The following is a 22,447-nucleotide window of genomic DNA, read 5'->3' as shown; positions in this document are numbered from 1 at the left end:
AAAATGGAGCAGTTTGAGTTGTACACCGTATTGTATTGCTGGGATTTCTGCTACTAGCTGCAGCTAATAAATTTGATCTGACGCCACCTAGAAGTATTCTGTGTCTGTATACCAAGGCAAGGGAACCTAGAGGACTCTGGGCGTGTCCCCGACGCCGCTGGGTACTTGAAAACCCGGTTCTTCAGTAACTAGTACTATGGACACTGTAGTCTGTTTCTCGTCTGTATTGCCTCGCTCTGATATGAGGTGTTGCTTTAACGCCCCTTGCTTCTTCCCTGAGCATTTGCCCCTCCCCGCTACTCCTTTCCCCTTTTATTTCTGCCTTCCCCCCTCTAATTACTTAGCTTGGTTTTTTTCGAGTGTCAAATATTCTTTTTTAAAAATATTCATTACCTAAAAAAGGAAACACATGTTAAATATATGAACTACCCCTTACAAACAGTGTGAAATTCCTCTTGCCGTAGTGAAGTGCTTGTTTGTTCCTACATCTCTAGGTCCAAATTTCCGACCGAAATCCTCCGATCAATAACTTATTACTTTCCAACGCAGACTTGTGACTGGGAGTCGGGCTGGATGGGGGTCTTTTTGTAAGGGAGGAGGTCCCTCACTGGCCAGAAATGGTTAGATTCCGGAGTCCTGGTGTAAACCAGAACATTAAACGTGTAGGAATAGTCTAGGCAAAATGGTAATTGAAATAAAATAGCACAACCACCATGAAATTGCCAGAGATTTGAGAAAAATAAGATTTAAGCTCAACATACATTTGGTTGCATCTTCTCCGACTGTATTCTCGTTCTGCAGTCGATCAGCGCTGTTGACTATTTGTATTTATTTCCAGCATGATGTATACCTGGCACTGTACTAGGCAATAACCTAAAATGATGCCCCTTCATAATATACACAAAATAAATATAGGGCAAACCGGTGTAGAAATATCAAAAAAGAAAAAAAAAAAAACATTGCAACTGATTTTTTTTTATTTTTTTTTTTATTAAGAATTCAACCTAAAATACATCGGAAAACTACATTCCCAGGGAAAAGCTTCTTATTTCTCTAGATTTTATCCTAGATTTTGATAAAATCTTTCATTAAAAGAATCTACTCCCAGTCTGGAATCCAGTCAGTATTTGTAGTCGTTTGCAGCGAGCACAGCCACTTTCCCTACTGAAGGATGCATTTGCTTTTTTTTTTAACTTTGTTGATCTTCGAAATCGGTTGACCCTCTTTCATTTCTTTGACTGCATTCACAATCTAAAAGAAACCAAAACAAATCGTATTGTGAAATGCTGCATCTGAGAAAATGTAACAGGCATGGTCGGCGATCATAGATTTGGAGTGTGTTTGGTTAACACTAGTTCACACGAACCACCAACTACAGAAAGTAGGTATAGGATTGCCAACAGCAATGATCAAATCACTCGCACACAGACTGGGTACAACATGGGCATAAGCAGTGCAAGGTTCCTTTACAGACAGAGCAGCTACAGCACAGAGAGCAGAGCCTGAGATCAAGCACAGCCAGGAGCAGTGCAAGCTTCCCTCACTCCAAGAGGCCAGAAATATCATACATTACAGAGAGAAACCACCAAGGCTAATTTGCATATGGCTGGTCTCTGTCTGGCAGTGCACAGTGGGGAAAAAATGCGATGCGGAATAAAGTTCAAAGCGACTTCTTGTGGCTGAGGCTTCTGCAAGGATTCCAACATAGTCTTCATAGTTTCCACAATTTGGAGAACAACTTTTCTACCAGGATCTGAAGAACTATCCCTTTTAATTTGGAGTTCAAGTTACTTCAGTGCCAAATCACTCCGAATTTTAATAATCAGATAGAACTCAAAATAGATTCAAGTCTCCACTAATAAAGAGTACATAAATAATTAGAGCTTGCATGAACAGATGCCTCTTTCCAGGCTTCCATCCACAGAAAGATACCACTTACTATCACCCACACATATGTCATCTGCTCATGACTCTGGTGGAACAGGAACTGGATTTGGAGTCATGAGCTACTCTAAGACTCACCGCTTGGAGAATATGGACGAGACTGGAGTTGCAGGCCTGGACTGCTGAAATTACTGTTCGCTGACCCAATCTGCTCATGGTTTATAGATGAAGATGGAACATTGTACCAACAGTGTTATCGGTCATTCCCTGTCCCAGTTATAGCACTATCTAAACTTGGGAGTCCCAAGATGGGGTGCATCCCACACTGCCCCTGCCCTCCAAATGGTGAGGTAATCGGACCAGTCTGGAAGTAGACCCTGGCAACAGGAACAGCAGTCAAATATTTTAATTTAAAAACCTCTGGTAAGTATCCCTTTGCTAGGTGACTTTCCCTTGCCCACTTAAGCTCCCAATAGCCTTTTTCTTCAGGTGTGTGCCCCGCAGCAGACAAAAAAATAAAAATAAAGGAGTCTTTTGTTCTTTATAAATTAATAAGGTATCGAACTACAAGTCCAAAGTCATTTCTTGCGCTTCTTTGCAGAGAGGTATTCTTAAGATTAGGTTTTTAGATGATGAATGAAAGTGCCACCAAATTGTTAAGACAAGGGGAATGGAAGGGAGAGGCGAGATCTTAACACGGGTAAGGAATAAACAGAAGTTGCATCTTAAAATAAAGCATAAAAAGTCTGGTGTATGGATGCAAAACTTGAATTTCTTTGGAAGAGTGCTGAATAGCATCTTTATCTTTATTTCTGTCGAAGGGGATTATGCAAAAGAAACTGGGACTATTTCCTTCCACGATCTCAGTTCAATAAAATAGGACCCTGAACTCTGTGATTTTATGTCTTCAAGTCCACTCTCTTAATCCGACTCTAGCCCAGAGGTCTTGAAACTATGGGGGTGGTCCCTGGGGAGTCCATGGCTGTATTTGTAGGTTAGCGCAAATGCCGCCACAAGTACGTGTAAATGAGGGTGATCTGGAAGCACTATGTTGTTCATTTGGCACATTTCCAGGCTGTCTTCATTTAGATGCAGTGGTCTAAGCGATTAAAATGTGTGGGAAGAGTGATCCATGCTGTGGTGGCGGGTGAAGATTTAGCTAAAAAGATTACATTCATTTTTTTTCTTCATTTTCATGTAACTACATAAAAAAACGCACAAAGCTTAAATGAAAAATAAATGCAATGTAAACTAAACTAATCTGTGGAAAATGCACCCTTTCGCATTTATGAAACCTAAATTGGTTAATTGATTAAGGGGATCACTGCAGATGACAGTATGTGTGATCAGAGAGCCACAGAATTGAATCCCGATTGGTGCAGTGGGGAATAGTGACTTGTGCATTTATAGTGCTGCGAGGTCATGGTCTGTAAGAGAAAGCTGTTTTGTAATTACTTTAAAATTGTATTACGTAAGTATTAGGCTGCAGGAAATGGATTTAGCAAGTATTAGGCTGCAGGAAATGGATTTAGCATTTAAATAAAAACAAGTGCTGTCTTCTTTATCCGCCTTCCACCCTCAGGTACTTACATGCCTCCGCCGGCCCTCTCCCCTCGGACACCTGGGCTCGCATTACATCTCTTGGCATCGCAGGAACTCTAACCCCTAACCTAGCGCCCACTCCCTCTTTTGTTGCCCCGGCCATTACGGAGTCGTCCATTGGGGTACTATATCTAAATACCCGATCAATGGTCAAACACCAAGTCGATATCCTACAGCTACTTATGTCTGAAAACCCCGATGTCCTGCTGTTATCAGAGACTTGGCTTACTGACGACTCCCTTCCAGACATCTTGGCCACGCTACCCCCCCCGACTACTTTCTGCTGAACACCAACCGAGCAGGGGGTCGTATCGGGGGAGGGGTGGCAGCAATCATTCGCAAGGACCTTAAGATCATTGCCTCTGCGGCCATGACCCTGCCGGAAGTGGACACCTTGGTCCTCAGCCTGGGACTGAAGTAGGCGCAGTCACTCTGGTGCTACTATACCGTCCCCCCACCCCATGCCCTCCTTCCCTTCTTTTATCGACCAGCTGACCAATATTGCTACCTGCTTCCCCCATATTGTCATCATCGGTGACTTTAATTATTGGTTCCAGCATGAGGACGCTGGCCTGCATGCTATCGAACTATTCGAGGGCCTCTCGAGCCTGAATTTTACCCAACTAATCAGGTCAGCCACCCATAAGGGTGGCCATATCCTCGACCATATCTGGACCCATGGAGTCACATCCTCCCGCCCACTTATAACTCCTTGTGTGTGGTCAGACCATCTTTTGATCGACACCACATTCTCGGCGGTTGGTCAGATCAGAGCACCCCTACGGGAGGGTGCATGGCTCGCAAGTGGAAGGCTGTCGACCCTCCCAAACTATTGGATCATCTCTCCCAAACGTCCCCCCTGCTACCCGATGACACGGGCACCGACGAGCTATGCAGGCTCGTGACAGACTGGCTTACCACAGCCAGTGACATTTTTGCTCCCTTCACTAAGTTTCCCCAATCCCGCCACTGCCACTCACAAATGGTTTACTCCCCATCTAAAAACCCTTCACTTAGAACTCCGTCAGTCTGAACGCAAGTGGAGGAGGGACTACTGCTCCACAAGCAGAGACGCCTATGTATCTGCACGCAATAGGTATAAACTTGCCATCCTGGATGCCAAAAAAACCTATGCTTCTGGAAAAATTCTGTCTGCCCCCTGTCAGTCTAAGGAAATCTTTAAGGTGCTTACCGAATTCACTTCCGACCCCAGAACGCTCCCCACTCAGGCCCCCACACAGGAAGCATGTAACACTCTCAGCACCTTCTTCATCGATAAAATCGTATCAATCAAGGACACCATACCCATTATGATCCCTGGCGCTGGATCTGTCTCCCCTCCTCACAATTCTTCCTCTCTCACTCAATTTCCCCTCTTAGATTCTACATCTCTGGCTACTCTCGCTACCCGCGTTAAGTCGGGATCTCCAGACGACTGCTGCCCTCCCTCCATACTCCGGGACATCTGCCATTCTTTACCCGACTGCATCCTTTCTCTGTTAAACTCTTCTCTCTCTTCAGGTATGGTGCCGGGTTCCTTCAAGGAGGCCGTGCTGGTGCCCCTCCTGAAGAAACCGGGGGCTGACCCCGCTGTCCCGGCAAACTACCGCCCTATCTCCCTTTTACCTTTCTTCTCAAAGATCCTGGAAGCCCACGTCACCTCCTGTCTTTCCCTGTTCATCGAGAAATCCAACTTCCTCGAGACCAACCAGGCAGGCTTCAGACCCGGCCACTCTACGGAGACAGTGATCTTGGCCGTGCTGGATGCCCTGAGAGACGGTGTGGACAAGGCTGCTCCCCAGGCCCTGGTATTATTAGACCTGTCAGCCGCCTTCGACACGGTGGACCACAACATCCTTCTCCACCGTGTCGAACAGGCTGGCATCCAGGGCCTGGCGCTGGCCTGGGTCAGATCCTTTCTGACAGGCAGGTCCCAGACCCTCAGCCTGGGCTCCTTCAGAGCTCCCAGAGAGCATTCGCTCTGCGGGGTTCCCCAGGGTTCTTCTCTGTCCCCTCTTCTTTTCAATCTTTATCTTCGCCCCCTTCTTTTCTCTTTGAGGCAGTGGGACGTCACTGTGTTCAACTACGCGGACGACCTGCAACTCATCTTTTCTCTTAACTCCCCTTCTGCTATCCCCAACTTTCAAGCAGTTATGTCCCACATTCTCCAGTGGATGGGCCACAATCAGTTAAAACTGAACCCCGGAAAGACGGAGCTTCTTCTCCCCGGCAAGAGTGCCTCCTTCTGGGGGCCTCAATTCTGGCCGGTGGATATGGGCCCCCCTCCCACCCCCGCAGCCTCGGTGAAGAGCTTGGGGGTCACCATTGACTCCGCCTTATCCCTAGGGCCGCAGGTAGGGACCGTGGTCTCGTCCTGCATCTACCAACTGCGCAGGATCAGGAAAGTGGCATACCTCTTTACACCTGATGCCCTCCTTCACGTCATCATGGCCCTCGTCCTCTCCCGCCTAGATTTTTCCAATTCGATCTACCACGGCCTGTCCAAAACATCGATGGCTAGATTACAAGTGGTCCAAAATCAGGCGGCGAGACTAGCCTTAGGGATTCCGAAGTGGCAATCTGCCAGGCCCCTTCTCGTCAAACTCCACTGGCTCCCTGTCGTCTCCAGGGCAGCCTTCAAGATCGGCTGCCTTGTCTTTAAGTCACTACTCGGCCCCTGCCCTGCTTTTGTCAAATCCCTCATCAGCCCCTATTGCCCATCCCGTACCCTGAGATCTTCTCACCTTCATCTTCTGACTGTTCCTTCCTTCAAGCTCTGTAGATCTGGAGGCCGGAGATTTGCTTACCTGGCCCCCAAGCTTTGGAACTCTTTCCCTCTCCCCCTTAAAACCTCCAACTCCTTAACCCTCTTTCGCAAGTCTTTAAAAACTTGGCTCTTCCCCCAATCTGCCTAGTCTCTCTGTCTTCTGTACTCTCTACCAGCGCCAGGAAACCCATGGTGTCAGTGCGCTTTATAAGCTCCCCCTACGATACGATATATTTTAGTAATAGGGAATCAGACTACACCCAGTGCAAACATTTAAGTGCCCATTAAAAGTGTGCTTTCCAGAACTAAAGACATAACCTCCTTAACTTACATCTCAAAAAGAATAAATGTGTCATCTTAAAAGGACTCACTCATTAGCATTCCTGGGTTTGAGGCGATGCGACAGGAACAGATTGAGAAGAGACTGGAGGTGAATCCTATCTTGATCAGATTGAGGGAGGGGGACAGATGGCCCCGATTTTAATGATCTTGTTTGTACTTTGTGGTGATGGATTCCTGCAATTCTATTATGTGAAACCAGTCTTGTGCCATTTGTTTTGTTGGAAAATAAATAAAATGTATAAAAAAAATTAAAGTTACTCCATTGGTTAAAACATATACCGACTCCCAAGCGAACTTGATGATTAATGGGCCTGGGCAAAATTAAAATTATGTTGGTGTAATTTTGGGAATTTCACGTTACGCAACATTCCCAACATTATGCCTCAATGTAATTAATGGCATTTCAGGATAAAAATGTACTGTGAATAGGCAATTCCCTGTATTTTACAGCGAGAAGCACAAAACAGCGACTCATTTGAAGCTAACATCAGTTCGAATAATTCAAATAATTTCACACACCTCTAGTGGTTAACAAAATGCACACATTTACACCCTGGTGAGAAGGGCTGCGCCTTTCCTACCTCCCCTCCCTTGACTTTCACGTCTAATTCAACCCTTCAGGTGGGTTGCTTTTCGAATAAAACGTATGGGAACTGGTTTTGTAAAATTAAAAAAGCGTGAGCATTTTGGACCCTGTGGTTCCCGCTCACTTGAACTGCTCAGATGTCTTTCAGGTGATCGAGGAGAACAGTGGAAGAGAGGTGACCAGCAGAGTTGCATTGGGACGCAGAGTCTTGACCGTCAGACCCATGGGCCTCAGAGTAATGCCCCAGGAGATAGAGGAAAGGAGCTAAATCTAGGCATGGGGCATAGATATGGTCTAGAGAGATGCTTTTTGGGAGTCTTGGAACGCAAAGGTCCCTTGCATGGTGATAGACTTGTACCCTTAACCAAATACCCCTGCTGCCTTGATATCTGGTTCCGTGGTAACAATTTTTGATCATGAGCGAACAAAGACCATACGTGTGTGCTATGACCTAAGCGGATCTAATGGATTGTGGTCTGCTATGGCCGGGAGGGAAGCTCAAAGCAATACCCGTAAGTGGTGGAAGGCTACTGCCTTCAACATGAGTTAAGAAGCATGAGGGTGGTGGTGACAGCATACTGTATTTTCAGTGATCAGTAGTGTACAGGCCTTTTTACCTGTGTCATGATGGGTGCGTCTCCTGGCCCGCTCTGGTAAAATTCTGCTGCTGTGCGCTTAACTTACCCATGGCCTACTTTGGATTGTGCACAGCGCAGGCATGTGTGTGTGCCTGTGGAAAGGTACAATGCATCAGAATATAGCATGCATGGTTGCATGTGCGTGCTGGGATTCGTGTGCCTCTGAGAAGTTAGTCCATCAGGAAATTGCATGTATGGTTATGATTTTGATTAGGAGCGAGGGTATATGTGGGCCTCTGTTGGTACTGCCTGTAGGAGATAGGGTGGGGTATTGCTTGAGCGCACTGGGATGCATTGATGTCCGTCCGAGAGTCAAGTACATTGGAGGCTACCCACCTGTGTATGTGTTCACCGTACTGTGTGCACTTACAATGGGCACCACACTTTGAAGACACTGGGCTCTATCTTAGGAGGCCCACAGCTTGCTGGAGGAGCAGGGAGGGGTAGAGGTTGCCCCCAACACATTTGTGCATTGCTCCATTCTTGAGAACTGGGTGGGACACACTGGAGAAAGCAAGATCCAGGCTCTTCGATGTATATCAATAGGGAGCTTTGATTCTGTATGGAGGCCACAGGTCAAAGATGCCTGGGCACATCTGTTGAAGGAGATGGGACTGAACAGAGAATCAAAGAGTTGGGATGGGGCCCTTTGGTAACCTTTAGATGCACATATCACTGAGGATATTATCCAGGTGTGAACCTCTGGTCACTCCCATGGCCTCTGCGTGGAACTACAAACACTGGAAACTACTCCTGTGATAGACTGCTCTCTAGAGGAAGAGCACAAAGAGGAGTGGCCACTTCAAAGTGGGCAACCCCAAAACACAAACTACAAAGACAGAAGCACTACATCACAAGTGTGTCTGGAAATATATTATAAAAATGAGATCTTGAGTCTCCCACATTGTTAAACTAAAGCTGTACATCAATGTGGAGTAGTTTAGGAGGAATTCTGCCACTCTCTCATGCTGAATGAGGGGACATCTCCCAGAAGAATCAAGAACACTTGCAGCGAGCACCAGTTTCTGGCTGACCCACGCCCAGTGGGCCCTGTGAGAAGGAGGTTGCCTGGAGGGATCGGGGTCCAGTGGGTATCCTCATGACAGGATCCCAGGAGTGTACTGTGAGATTCCGGCACATCAAGAACAGTGTCCCGATCGGGAAATGTGAAGTGTGTGCTGGGTGACCCCCTTATGCCAGGTGTGGGAAGCGGAATGACCACCATATGCCAGGTGGGGGAAGCAGAGAGAACGGGACCCCGGCACTGATCCGGCCATCGACCCATATGCATTTACGGATCCCCCCGATACCAGGAGGGGTACGGGGGGCACTGCTTGAAGAAAGGGTTGCTCTGGTGCCGTATTATCACAAAGGGAGGGATGCTGCTCTTAGTAGAGCTGGGACCCAAAGTGAGCAGTCACCCTATTGATGCTGCTAAGCAATCCCTGTATGCCAGGAGGGGATCATTAAGACTAAGGGCCGTTTCCCTGTGAGTACCCCTATATCAGGATGAGGCCTTGGTCCTGAAAGAGGGCAGTTGCACTAAGACAGTGTGTAGTTGTAATCACCTAGCTTGTGTACAAGCGCACCCAAGAACTGTCTCTGGATGAAGAAGCCTTACTGCAAGATTGGAGGAGCACCAAGGATGGCTGCTGCCGCATTCACCAATTCCCAGAGTTCTGCTCACCGTCAAACTGGGAACACATGCCTGGGGACTCTGGACCTGCATCCCAGTGACAGTGGGTAAGACAGACGCATCCAAGCCCAGGAACATGTGGACTTATGCTAAAAAGCTCTCATAGGACTTGAACTCACCAGCAGGCCGTAGCATAGATGTTGGCACACGAGAATGGGGAATAACCATAATCCACACTAGTTTTTAAGAAAGACAGAGGAGACGGCCCGCTTTGTGATGCATAGCTATCATTAGTGAAGTCGGTGCAGTGGCGCTTGGGCTGGAGGGAGAGGGGGGGTGAGAGGACAACTGCATCACAATTATGACTGTCTTATTTTACAAAAGAGGCATGGCGACTCATTTCAAAGCTAAAGTTAGGATCATTTTTTTCTGAAAAGGGACATGGAGTCTGTTTCAAGATTGGAATGATGGCCAGGTCTGGAGGCGAAGTGGTTGAAGAGGTAGAGGAGACAGTATGGCACTCAGGGCTGCAGCTGTCATTGGTCCAGCAAGTGGAGTTGCATTTTAGAACGTGAATGTAAAGGGCTCACAACACCCAATTATGGGGGACAGTGTTTTAGTGAATTTCAAAATTGGTCAGGTTTAGTCAACTTCTGGCCTTTTAGTTTATGGTGTGTGCTATCCTTTTCTACCCGCTCCTCTTTAGTCCACTTTTCGGCTGCATCCTGAAATCCCTTCCCTTCACCAATTCTTCTGTGAAGGGTCCACGATTGGCTTTTGAAGCCTGATCCTCAACTCTCTCGGATTTCCTGCAGAGCTCACCTACCTCCGATGCTCTGTCTTGTGCACTCTTCCTCTCCAAACCATTAAGTTGGTAGCTTGCCTCATTCTGATCCCCTCATCCTCTTGTTGTTCTAGTGCTGTGCTGGAGTTTGGATTCGTTCTACTGCTCCATTCTGAGAACACCCAGCTACAGTACAAAGTTGGCAGTTCATGGAAATCACTACCATTTACTTTTCTTTTAGGAGCAATTTGTAATTTTGTATAAATACGTGTCACTTTTTCATCTTTATTTGCACTTGAGCAAAAGTATTTTAACTACTTTATTTTGTGTTGCATTTTTTACAATAACCATATAAAAAAAAATAGGATTTTAAATATTCAGCACTTACATCTTCATGGTTAGGAAATCCGCCACTTTCAAGCTTAGAGAAAATGAGCTTGTCATTGATTTTAACTTCAAAGCATCCTACAATAGAACAAACAATATAAATAGATAATATTGCAACGCTCAAAGGGGCAAACACATCTATATTAGTTAGCTCATAATGCCGCATAAATATCCTACAACATAAAATTCAGAATTATATATTCACAGATATATGCCACCCACTACTATGGACCTGCTAACGTTGAAGCTGTTAAATGTGTATTTAAAGATACTTTTTTTAGACTTTATTATGTTACCAAGCAATTTCAAGCATTCTCTTTATTGCAGGCTTTCCTATAGTTAGTGTTGTCCCTACTACTAAGCTGTAGCTGGAATGCCGTATAGCAATTGGAATTACTGTAGTATGGCACACCATTAGAGTTTGTGCGCAAAACACTATAAAATACAGTCATGTACAAATCTATCAAATCTTCTTACCACTCCTTCCTTTTTCACCAGAAACCTCCGCATCAGGAACTTCTTTCTTTATTTTGCTGGCAAGTCCCTGATAGCGGGACTCATATCCTCACCCTCCACTGGAAAGCAAACAGATATATACAACCATTAAGACCTAGCAGGGCATTCAGTTTATGACTTGTTTTTACTGTGTAATGCTTTCTAGAGCAATAGGTGGCTGGCCAGTAGGTGTCATGCAACTTTATCCACACAGAATACATATAGCCCGTTAACTATTCCTTGCCCCATAACCTCAAGAAAATGTCCCACAATCAACTCCCGGTTGCCATCTGCAGGTATAGAGTGTGTCCTACATATGTTGGTACTCCATCTGCATAGGCAATACATTTTTTTCCTACCTATTCTAGTCAGATCACCACCATTAGGATGCGCTTAGTTGCAAAGTTGTGCCACTTATTGCCTGAAACTATCTTTTAAACACTTCATTAAACTTTGTGATACTGTTTGTGAAGATGTAAAAAAAAAACAAAAAAAACGCAAAGTGTGTAGTTTTAATGCCTCCTTAAGTTTGCAGGAAAGTGTTCCCACTATAACAGAAGGCATGTAAGAATAGGCAAAAAAACAGCATCGGGTTGTTTGTTTTACCATCTGGAAGGCATTTGGCGTAACAGTCAGAATTTGTCCAGCCCGGGCCCTATTAGAACACGGCCAAGTCGGATTTGCTTTTGGATGGTCAGTCCCTAACGCAGCGGGCAAAAAAACACAATGGCCTGGAATGTGGCTCGTGGCTGAGTGCAAGTCAAGCTTTTTCGGTCTTTTCTCCTCCAGTGAGTTTTTCCGACCCTCTGTTAACACCTGCTTTGAGCCTCGCCCCTCAGCCATTATCCACCACCCCAACGGCAGAGGTTATGACTTAGGGAGGCAAAAGAAAAAGCTTTGTCACCCTAATTACAATCGGATGTACATCACCTTTTTCAACATCATCATACTTCCATACAGTCAAATGTCCATCAAATAGCTTTAACCAAGTAAACCATTTATACAATTCCAGACAACATTGTCTGTTTCTTTAGACATGTGGGTCACTTAATAATGATCACATTTTCTGTAAAAGCACGGGTGATGATCCCTCACTGTTTGTCGCCCTAAATCTTATTTGTATTTGGCATACTCTCACAGGTTACACAAGAAACACTGAGTGATCAAGGGCACTACTCAGGAAAATAGCCACCACAACAAAAACAAACACACACAGAGCCGGCTTTAGGGCAGTGTGAGCGCTGCCACCGCACAAGGGCGCCGACCTCGAGGGGTGCTGCATTTTCAAATACCTATGGGATTGGAGAGTTCTTGGTGTGCTGAACAGTTTTAAGGCAGTAATACAAATATCAAGATAACTGGTGATGTATGCATCTTCTGGGGAGATCTGAGTTTTGTCTATCAGTTGTGACTTATCATAAAGCAGCGGCAGTGGGTTAATGTGCCTTCTGCAATTGGCTCGTGCAATTTGCAGATCACAGAATTGTACGCTATGTAGGTAAGTGGGTTGCAGAGCTTGTGACAGTGATCCTTTTGTTACTGGCAATTTTTAAGTTACAATCCTTGTTATATAGCATAGTGAGCTATGGACTGGCATCAAAGAGCTGCATGCAAACTACAAATCACACTATTATTTCACTGCTAAGAAAGGTTAGTTTGGGTAGAAATAAATTCCTATAAGTTACACCAACCACAAACACTTAAATTTCAACTCCCGAGTTTGTGATTTTCCATAAAAGCACTCTTAATATATACTGCCCACCAATATATATGACAACTCCTACATCTTGTAGTCCTCGCTGTCTTATGTAACGTTTCATATACAGTGATTTACACATCACTGCCTCTGTATGATGTGTGTGACAAGGAGTGCTCTGACACCATACATTGTTTGATTAGCGCTAGAAAAGAAATTAAGTACATGTAAAGATGGATCTATAGAAAGATAAAGGGCACCCTTGGAGGGTGGTAGTTAGTGAATCTGTGGAAGGTTATTGGGGCCGCCAACAAAGATTGTTGCACTGGATGCCACCCAATGCATAAACTGGCCCTGAACAACTCCTTGCCAAGATTCCTTACCTTTTTTTTGGATTACTTAGTCAATGGTTATTTATAGATTTCATTTCTTCGGTGGGGTTGAAGTCATTAGCATGTTTCTAACATTCAGAAACATTTTTTATCAAACATAATAGGTACCCATTATCTAATGAAACATGGATTACAGAATGTTTTACATACATTCAGATAATACTTCATCCCTAACGGCTAGATTGTGTGATTTTTCCATTAAAAATCTATTAGTCTTTAAAACAGAAAGTGATAACTGAATATGCCCGCACATTCTAGGGATCGCCAATCCAGGTGGGCTATCCCCACCTGCAAGGTAGCACGAGGTGTTTGGTACATCTAAATGTGAATACAACTTTTTTTTTAAATACAACACATGATTTAATCTAAATGTGTGGTGGTACTTATATAGCCTCAGTCTTTATTAAAAGGTTGCCTGGCTGAAAATTTAGACGCATCCTTCTCTTCGGCATTCTAGAGGGAACATTTAGGTGGAAGGAAAACCAGGTCTTCAAAGATAATGCAAGTTTACAATAACCCTGTTAAACTTTTACTGCAGTTACTAAAGACTATTGCTGTAATTAGAAGAAAATCACTAACTACCTTTTTGTAACATGTTCCTACAAATCCTTATTTTAAGGGATTTCTTAGCCAGCTGCCTTTCTAATTTATTTATGTCAGGGCTCTTAATAGTATAAAAATGTGATCAGAAAAGGGTCACAAACTAACATGTAAAGCTGCCTTTGTTTTGCTGCTGCCTGTAGGTGTCGGACTTCCCTGCTTCCTTGAGGTAGAGTTACTTTAACCTTGTTTCCACTGGGCGGCTTACTTTGAAACCTTTTATCTCTGTGAGGGGAGTTTTTACACTGTTATCCTGCCTTTAAAATTGCCCGAGGGCAGCCACCTTTCTGGATACATTTCAAAGGTGTTCCAGGCTGCGCTTCAGGAACAGCCTTTGCGTAGGGATGCCCCTCACAGCAGGGCCGGCTCTAGTCTGAAGCACCTTCAACAGAGGCAGAGCCTCTGCACAGAAGTGTGATTAAGGTAGACTAATGCTACGGCTCCCCTTCAACCTGAAGCCCCACCCCCACTCACCCATAACATCTACAAAAGAGCAGTGCTTCAGGAAGTCTAACCAGCAGCTATTTGCTAACAAATGTATTCATTAAATGTGTAAAGGGAGCCCTTTCACCATCCCCTCACTCACACCAGTGTTTGCTTCACTTGCCCTCCAGCCAATGGAATGCAGGTAATAAACTTCTATCTCTTTAATATTTACCACATTAATCCAACATAAAAAAAACTGTCCTGTAATTAAAACTTCTGTTTGTGACCTCTCTTTTTTCATTTCTCTTTCAAATGTCCCTCTACTTCCCTTCTATCCCCTGCATGCCAAATCTCACTGAACATACTCGGACACATGCAGCTTGACTATTCTCTAGTTCAGCAAATTTCAAAGATCACAATCTCTCCTCCTTCCGCTGAAGGTCATATCTCTGCAACCTACAATACCAAATCTCCTCTAACTCATGTATTAATGCCACCAACCAGGTGCTTGAGCTCACCTTCCCCCCTACTAAAGATCGCAACCAACGACTATTACCTTAGTCCACCATAAAAAACTGAAATGGCTGCATGGAAAGGTTTTACTTTGAGCACACAAGCTTAATCCCATTAATGAACAGTAACCAATAACACTGAACTTACCAACAACCTGGGGTTCCAGAGTAGGGTGCTGCCTGGCGTAAAGCGCTTCGACTCCTCATAAGGGGTAGTAAGCCCTATATAAATGCAATTGACCACCACAAATACTGTGATGGGAAGGCAGATGGCCACGTCCCCCACAAGGGTGACACTAGCGGGGACAGCCCCTTAGTGTTTCATCACTGCCCATGGTGGGGGTTAGTATTTTTTTCCTATGGCCAGTAGCCTGGCCGGGAAGTTGGCCACTACGAGGGCGAGTCCTCACCTCCCCATGGATAATGTCACTTTTGGGAGGCGGCTGACTATTTAGGTGGGCATCACACCCTCTTTCATAGGTCAGCAGCAGAGGAATTTGCCCCCCACTCACCCAGCAGGAACAGAAGAGCTAAAAAGAATAGCAAATCGCTATACAGCGTCGCAAGACAGTTAGTATCCGGACATCTGGGGGTTGGCCTGACCTTGCTCCTTGGTGCAGCAACCACAGCAAAGCATTGGGCCGCAGCCCCAATATGAAATGTACAACACTAGATAAATAATGAGATAGCAACGTAATGCCCGGTGGATGGAGAGTGTTTCAAGACGCATGTCCGCGGTTAGTCCTAAAAGGCGCTGCTCTCGGATGATCACTCGTAAAATTACCCTACCTGTGTACTGCATAAAAGAATGTGAATAAACGTGCAACAGTTTCCCACAAGCACAGGTGTTGGTCTGTTTTTTGTGATGATGCAACTTTAGTTTGTCAAATAATTATGTGTATCCATATGTCAGATAGCAGGGGGCTAGGGGTGGAAATGCTAAGCAGCTAGCTGGTCAGCGTTTTTAATGTCCGTGTTGTAGGTATGACCTCACTTCCTGGAATCAAGGACCGAGTTCATCCATTGTGCGGAGCATCTCGTTAAGTACAGGTCTGTCTTTAGGAGCAATAAATAATACTGCGGTAAACTACACAACATTACGGAGTCCATCTACCCAAACTTTACTGAAACTATTATTGAGCCTCAAGAATTGCATCTGAAGTCCGAGATTCTAAAGCAGCGCGTGTACTCACCAGTACTCTACGTGCACCCTGACTTTGGCTGAGCCGTGCTTCTCCATCCTGCTGCTGCTCTTTGGCCGCTCCTGCTGCTGTACCGCGGCTCCCCTTCCAGTCACTACTCAGGCGGGACCAGTCGACAGCCTTGGAGAATGTGCCAAGTCAATCACACACAGCAAACTCTCCCAGCCCGGAAGGAGGCAGCGCTGGTTTCCGCAACCTGCTGGGTACTGAGGTCGCGGCCTGGAGATCCCTCCGCAATAAATAAGACATTTCCGCGGGAAGGAATCCTCGGCGGTAAAGAGCTGCTCGATTCCGGGCGGGGTAACTAATACACTTCGCGCAAGAAATCACTGTCCACACTTCTTCAAGGAGCAAGAAAGGCCACTTTATTTTAAGACAGGTGCATAATACATTTCTTGAACACATTCATTATTTATTTATATCATAAAATTCCAATCTACACATTATGCCTAAACTCCCTACCTAACAGAACCCGAAACTAACTCTTGACTAATACCCCCAGGATTACCCAACGAGCTACCCTTCAGGATGGCCAACCCGCTCCAGGCTGCCCACCCCACTAGCCAAAACCGCCTCCTAAAAAAAACAAAGACACCTGTCCTAAAAGTGGCAAGGCCCAAAGACCAGAGCAGCGCCTAGAGCACCGTCAAGTAAAACCTAACTAAGGAATAAAGGGAGGGTGGGTGGGGCAAAAAGAACCTCCCTTCCCTTGCCTCCCTCTAACGCCGTGTCCAACCGCCAGCCTGACTTCCCTTTAATACCTCCCCCCAATCAACCCCACCTGCTTACCTGATTCTCGCGCGAACACGCCCAGGGAGAGACCAGCTCGCGCCTGGCTCTCCCTGGGTCCCCCCTCGCGCAAGAAATCACTGTCCACACTTCTTCAAGGAGCAAGAAAGGCCACTTTATTTTAAGACAGGTGCATAATACATTTCTTGAACACATTCATTATTTATTTATATCATAAAATTCCAATCTACACATTATGCCTAAACTCCCTACCTAACAGAACCCGAAACTAACTCTTGACTAATACCCCCAGGATTACCCAACGAGCTACCCTTCAGGATGGCCAACCCGCTCCAGGCTGCCCACCCCACTAGCCAAAACCGCCACCCAGGAAAACCTTTAGCGTTTTCCTGCCCCACCCAAAGAAGGAAGGGAAGGAGCACCCCACAACTGCACCTGAAGAACTGTGGCCATTAAATCTCTAAGCTCCAGAAGGAAAAAGAACTGCCTAATGTAGATAGATGGACCCCGTCCTCACAGAATACATACTTCTCTGAAATATTCCAATTATGATTAGCCAAACTGTATATACATAAATGATTACAAAACGTCGTATTGTTCCCTTCACATTGCGTCCTGCCTACTCCATGGCGGAATAGCTCCTTGCCCCAGTCCATCGCAATCGAGGCACGAACTTCGTCCATGTCACCATGGTGCTCACCCATGTGCTCTTGATGACTACGAGATCATGATACATGAACTTTAGAAAGGTCAAACCTGATAGAGAAATTAAGTCGTGTTCACCAACATGCAGCACCAGTAGACCCGAAGGGCCCCCCCCAACCCTTTGAAACGATAGAAGCCAAAGCAAGAAAAATACCGCCCAAACGCATGCCCCCTGCGCCATGCCAGGAGACTTCATGTGTCAGACTGCTGAAATCAAGAGATCTCCCACAAAGCTGACGCGCAGCGACTACAGCAGCCAGTTAACAAAAGAGTGCCCAGGATCCACACCCTCATTATTTATCCAGCGACTGGGGCCAAAGACCTAGGGGCAAAAAAGATGTCCGGCAAAGCAAAGGCGGACTACTTTCTCCAACAAAACCTTGCGGAGGACAGCTAACACTGAGAAACAAGGATGGGACCGCCATCAGTATGACAAAAATGTTGTCCCCCGAGATACGACGAGGAGAAGACACAAAAACCTCCCAGTCCCCCACAGGGCAGCATGCATACACACCGCTGCTACCCAGAAACACCCCACCTACCCCTCCCCATCTGATCAGCAGTGGACATCCTCAGCCACAGGCGTACCCTGACACTGTCCCCCCACCACCTCGCCGCTGACCCTTCCCCACTCCACCCCTCAAACCCAGCAGATCAGAGGCCCGAAATGCCCCAAAGAATACCCACACAAAGCACAAACGAAATTTTCGTGGCATTCCAAAGCATCATAGCAGCACACCTCCCAGTGCGATAAAAGCAACTGAAGCAAATCAAAGGGCACAGGCTGCCGTAGCTTCTCACCACCAGCCCGGAGCCTACCCACCCTTTCAGAACTGTACGAAACAATACCTCCCCCCAACCGAAAATCCCTCCCCCACCAAAGCTGACCATAAAAAGACACCCCTGCCAACCTGAAATGATCGTGAGGGAAAGGCCTTTGTTCGCTAAATGTAAACAAACTGCAATAAAAAGTGTTCATCAGCTAACCCAGCCCTGACCGGACCTGTCATCTCCACCACTGCAAAAAACTCATGCCAGGCCTTCAAAGAACTCCGCCGTGCAGAGGCAGCTACGGAATGTGCTACCAAATGGTGGACCCTCAGTCCCCAAAGTCCCATACGTACTGTGGAATTGCCGTTAGTTCCAGGTCCACCCCGGGAGCCCACTCGCGGAATACGGACCCTTGAAAGCGAGATAAAGAATCAGCGATACAACTAATGGCTCCCGGGGCATGCCGAGCTTGAAAGGCAAGATTCAGTGTAGAAACACCGCAACACGAAGCCGCACCGGAGCTTTAGCACCCGCAAATCGCGGGCCCTTTGTTTGTTAACAAGATCAACTACCGCTATATTGGCCCCGTGAAACAATACGGCGCGAATCTGAATTCCCCCCCCAGATACACAGAGCAACCCAGAACGGCAAGTGTTCCAAAAAACGCAATGCTGCGACCTTATTCTTTCCCGCGCACTGGCCAGCCAGCCGCGCACCAACGACCTTCCCAATATGCCGAGGCCATGAGCTCCTCATGCATCCGTGAAAAGCTGCCACCTGCCACATCATGTCCTCATCCGCAAAAAACAAGGACACGCCACTGACATCTTGCAGGAAACGCAACCAGATATTCAAATCAGCACGGACAGCAGTTGTAAGGCGCACACGAATGATGAGGAATGCCGGCGCCGTACATCGAGAGGCCCAGATGTCGACAAAAAACGTCCTACCCGCCCGAACAACCCAACAAGCAAAATTGAGGCACCCCAAAAGTGTCTGTACTTTCCGCAGCCCCACGTTGTGGACTCCCAACACCAAGCGTATTAAATCAGTCATCTCCCGCACGGTAGCAGCAGGCAAGCGCATCATCATAGTCGCGGTATCAATCTCAATCCCGAAGAAATTCAGTAAAGTACAGGGACCTTCGGCCGTAACCGGCGCCAGAGGAAAGCCCAAACCCTGGTCATAGCCTGAAAGATTACCAAAGCCACCTGATACTGCCCGGACTGACCCCCCACCGCCCCTTAAAAGAAAGTAATCAAGGTAATGGCAGACCAAGACGCAGCTGCTGACAAAATTGAAACGCCACTGCAAAAGGGTACTGAGGGTCTCAAAGAGGGAACAGGACACCGAGCAGCCCATGGGTAATACTTTATGAACATAAAACATCCCCCAAAATGCATGCCAAAGAGACCCAACAAAAAACCACTGAGGGATAGGAAAGAGCCGGAAAGCCGACTGAATGTCACTCTTTGCCAGCAAAAAAACCCCAACGCCTGCCCCGCGAACGAGCCGTAAGGCGTCATCCACTGAAGCATATGGCACGGTTGAGGCAGCTGGGTCAATGAAATCGGTGACGGATGCACCCTCCGGCCAGGACCGACTATGGAGGAGGTGAAAACTCCCCCATCGCCATTTGGGGACCACCCCCCAGTGGAGAGACGATCCAAACAGGGAGAGGACAACTCAGAAAAGGACCCGCAAACCGATCCCTCAGCATCCAACTTCTTCTGCACAAACCTGAGAGCACTCCCTCGCAGACCTCATATTGTCAGGCCACCACCCCACCCGGGGACCCTGATAACCAATCCGAAACCCAACCCTGAAAAAACCCCAGAACAGAATCGCAGCAGCCTCAAAGTCAGGATAGTCCACCAACCGCAAAATCAGAATGTGCTGCTCAATAGGAGAAGGAGCCCTCATGTGCAAAGTGCGGAGGTTGTCACCTACCCCCTGAACCCCTCCCCTGTCCTGCAACCCGCAGTCCGTGAAAACACTGTGTGAGAGCATGCCGCCCCCCCCCCACACTGCACACACTCGTGGCAATCGTTTTGGCAGGATACTATCCTCCGTAACCATGTTTGGAACAGCCACGCCATCCCCAAACTGTAGAAAATCTTCCCCCGTAGGTTGCATAGTAGAAACATTCAAAACCACGGGCCGCTCAAGCCGCAGAGTCAGAGCGACTCGCTCACCAACAATCCCATCCCCCGCACCAACTAATCTTATACTCTTAACAGGGAGACTCTCCCTTGCTGCGTGACAAGTTTTTTTTTTTTTTTTTTTTTTTTTTTTTAACAGCCACCCCATCCCCAACTGTAGAAACATCCCTTGTAGATTGCACATCAGAAACATTCAAAAACTCACAGGCCGCTCAAGCCTCGGTGCCAGAGCGACTCGCTCACCAAGAACCCCATCCCCTGTACCGATCGATCTGGTACTCTTAACAGGGAGACTCTCCCAAGGTTTCCACACGGACCATCTTTACCTCCCGGCAACTGTGCCGACTTCTGCAGAACCATCCATTTTAGCTAGCCCACTCCCCCTGTCTCACGTACCGCCGCGTGGCCCCACATGACTCCTGCAAAAAATACGAGAAACAGGGGGTTGCCCCAGCCCACCCCTCTGGGCCCGTGCTGCCAAAAGCCCAATTCCCTAATCCCTCAAACTCCCCTCCTACCAATTCATCATCTTGTACATCCAAATAGAAATCTTCCCAGAAAATGAAACTTTTGCCCTGCCACTTGGCAGCGCCCCATCAACAATTCCCCCATCAGAAAACTGCCAGTCAACATCATGAAAGCTCCGCGCGCGCAAAAACTTCCAGAAGAGAGATCCGCTCCAGATCCCTCTCCCGTGATCCCGCCACTGGAAACAGCCGTAGGGACAGCTCCCAAGCCCGAAGAACCAGTCCTCAGCCGCTCAGCCGGAGGAACAGCTCGAAAACTGCGGCCGCTCAAACCAGACTGAAGAATCCGCAAAAACTACCTCCCCCCCACAGAGGCAAGGGAAACACCCCAAGAGGACCCAGCAACCGGCGCCAACCCAGAGGCACCACCCAACCCGGGCGCCGGACCCACCCCGTGGGGCGGCAGGCATCCGCGGCGAGCCGGGAACAACACCTGGCTGGTGACCGGGGACGCCCACCATGGCCAGAGGCTGGCGGGAAAATAAGGGGAGGGGGGGGCAGCGGAACCAGAAACCATGAGACAGGGGGCCAAGGGGGGGGGGGGCAAATCCGGGCAGCCCTGGTCCAAATAGCAGGGGAAAATGTTGGAGGGCTTGGCCCAAGCACAGGGGTGGGGCGAGGCGGCAGGCAGCACCACCCAATCACCCAAATGGGGCGAAGCCCCGCCTGACAAACCAGGCACTGAAGGGGGAGGGGCCCCCGGCGAGAGGAGCAGGAACGTGTGTCCTGGTGAGGCACTTAGGGTCAAAAACTCCGCCCTCGCCGAGCCCCCATCACAACAGAAGACTTCCTGGTCTTGCCAGGAGATAACCCAAACATACGCGGGGCCTGCCGGCCCACGGAGCGACCCCGCCCAACCCCCGGACGCCCCACACAATCCAGCAACTCACAAAGGCAAAGGCCTACCTGCTGGTGGGCGCCCGGGTCACCGGCGGGGTCCTCGAGTCTGCAGGAACCTGGGCCGGCGTCTGGAAAGCCGCCGGCATGGCGGCCTCACCGTTGCCATCGTCGTCCGTGTCAGGCGACACCAGCAGCCGCCGCCCGCGGCCCGCACTCAGCAGCCTTGCGAGGGGGGGGGGGGAAGGGCCGGCCGAACCAACCCACGCCTACCGCCGGCACTCCCAGGCTGCTTGAGGTCCTAGCACCCGACGTCGCAAAGCGTCTGGACAGCCCGCCCGACCTCCGCCGCCCCCTCCATGGCCCCCTGACAGATAACAGTGCAAAAAGAACATCCCTTCCCTTGCCTCCCTCTAACGCCGTGTCCAACCGCCAGCCTGACTTCCCTTTAATACCTCCCCCCAATCAACCCCACCTGCTTACCTGATTCTCGCGCGAACACGCCCAGGGAGAGACCAGCTCGCGCCTGGCTCTCCCTGGGTCCCCCCTTTGATACAAACGTGCGATGGGAAACCGGTGGTGTAAACAAGCGTTCTGTGGCTAACTGGTTAGGAGGCGCCCTTAATTAAATCAGTTCTTCATTTGAGCTAGAAGCGCAGGTGAGCACAGGCAATTATTTTCCTTACCATGCTTTGACCCAGAGAGCAAAAGAGAGAAAAAACTGTGACAACGGGAGAAAGTAGGAA

At 47.8% G+C, this 22,447-nt stretch overlaps 1 long non-coding RNA gene across 1 annotated transcript; it reads right to left on the bottom strand.

Annotated features, from left to right (window-relative positions):
• Positions 1 to 993: 993 nt before the first annotated feature.
• On the bottom strand, positions 994 to 16,163 carry LOC147726867 (uncharacterized). The gene is made up of 4 exons (XR_015309444.1): positions 15,941 to 16,163; positions 11,104 to 11,201; positions 10,628 to 10,704; positions 994 to 1,251 (listed from the first exon to the last, which is right to left on the bottom strand). It is a non-coding gene; the product is annotated as an uncharacterized LOC147726867 (long non-coding RNA).
• Between the last annotated feature and the right edge of the window lie 6,284 nt (positions 16,164 to 22,447).

This window comes from Lissotriton vulgaris, chromosome 3_1 (genome assembly GCF_964263255.1).
Source record: "Lissotriton vulgaris chromosome 3_1, aLisVul1.2, whole genome shotgun sequence".
NCBI lineage: Eukaryota > Metazoa > Chordata > Amphibia > Caudata > Salamandridae > Lissotriton > Lissotriton vulgaris.
The sequence above is the reverse complement of the archived record's forward strand: the minus strand, read 5'-3'. Positions and strand labels throughout refer to the sequence as shown.